A 1303-nucleotide genomic window follows, 5' to 3' on the forward strand; every position below is an offset into this window, starting at 1 on the left:
AGCAAAATCTGTCTTCTTCTAGGTTCAAATAGACCCACCGATGTTATAGTTCAGCCAGTGTCAGGAAAGACAATTCAGCAAGCAGCTGAGAGCATGCAACAAGCTGAGCACTGAAAGCTTCTCTGGTCTCACTTATAAATAAGCCAGACATGGAGAAGGCAGAGAGGAATACAATATTGTGATCTGCTAATGCACTGCACATTTTAATGATTTTTGAAAGGGCGCCCTTGTATGTTGCCTATGGCAAAACAAAGAAACATTTGTAGCGAATTGTAACTCATCGATTCTAGAGCAAATGGTCAAGGCTGATCACATTGTATTTTTTTATTGTTTACAGTATGTAACTGCGAGGCGGTTAGGAATGATCAGAGCACATGAAATATGTATGACTTTTCACTGATCTTTTGGGGAGGCTTCTAATTTTTCTCTAGAAAAATCTACAACTTGGGGTCACTTTAAAACATATACTGTTGTATTGCTCACTTTGTAATTCTGTAATCAAATTGTCACCTTTAGCCACATAATCATAGTATACAGTACATCCTATCCTTACCTGGCAGACCTATAAACGCATATAAAGAGTTTCAAGTTACAGTACATACTGTATTAAAAAAATTGAGGATTTTGAGTAATAACATTTATGTAAAATATATTAGAAAAGTGATGTTTGTGTCATGCTGTGCCGTTTTTTGAAATGGGGTATATAGACAAGGGTGAGACATATTGATGTCTCATCAGTGGGATATCCTACCAGCAGGGAACAAAACTACTGTGATCCACACCAATTTTTAGAACAAAGTGGCAGTGGCGCTAGAGTTAAAGGGGTTGTCCCGCGCCGAAACGGTTTTTTTTTTTTTTTCAACAGCCTCCCCGTTCGGCGCGAGACAAACCTGATGCAGGGACCTAAAAAAAAATCCGCACAGCGCTTACCTGAATCCCCGCGCTCCGGTGACTTCTTACTTACCGGTTGAAGATGGCCGCCGGGATCTTCTCCCTCGGTGGACCGCAGGGCTTCTGTGCGGTCCATTGCCAATTCCAGCCTTCTGATTGGCTGGAATCGGCACGTGACGGGGCGGAGCTACCAGGAGCCGCTCTCAGGCACGAGCGGCCCCATTGAGAAAAGAAGAAGACCCGGACTGCGCAAGCGCGTCTAATCTGGCGATTAGACGCTGAAAATTAGACGGCACCATGGAGACGGGGACGCCAGCAATGGAACAGGTAAGTGAATAACTTCTGATAACTTCTGTATGGCTCATAATTAATGCACAATGTACATTACAAAGTGCATTAATATGGCCATACA

The sequence above is a fragment of the Eleutherodactylus coqui genome, chromosome 8 (assembly GCF_035609145.1).
Source record: "Eleutherodactylus coqui strain aEleCoq1 chromosome 8, aEleCoq1.hap1, whole genome shotgun sequence".
NCBI classification, from domain to species: domain Eukaryota; kingdom Metazoa; phylum Chordata; class Amphibia; order Anura; family Eleutherodactylidae; genus Eleutherodactylus; species Eleutherodactylus coqui.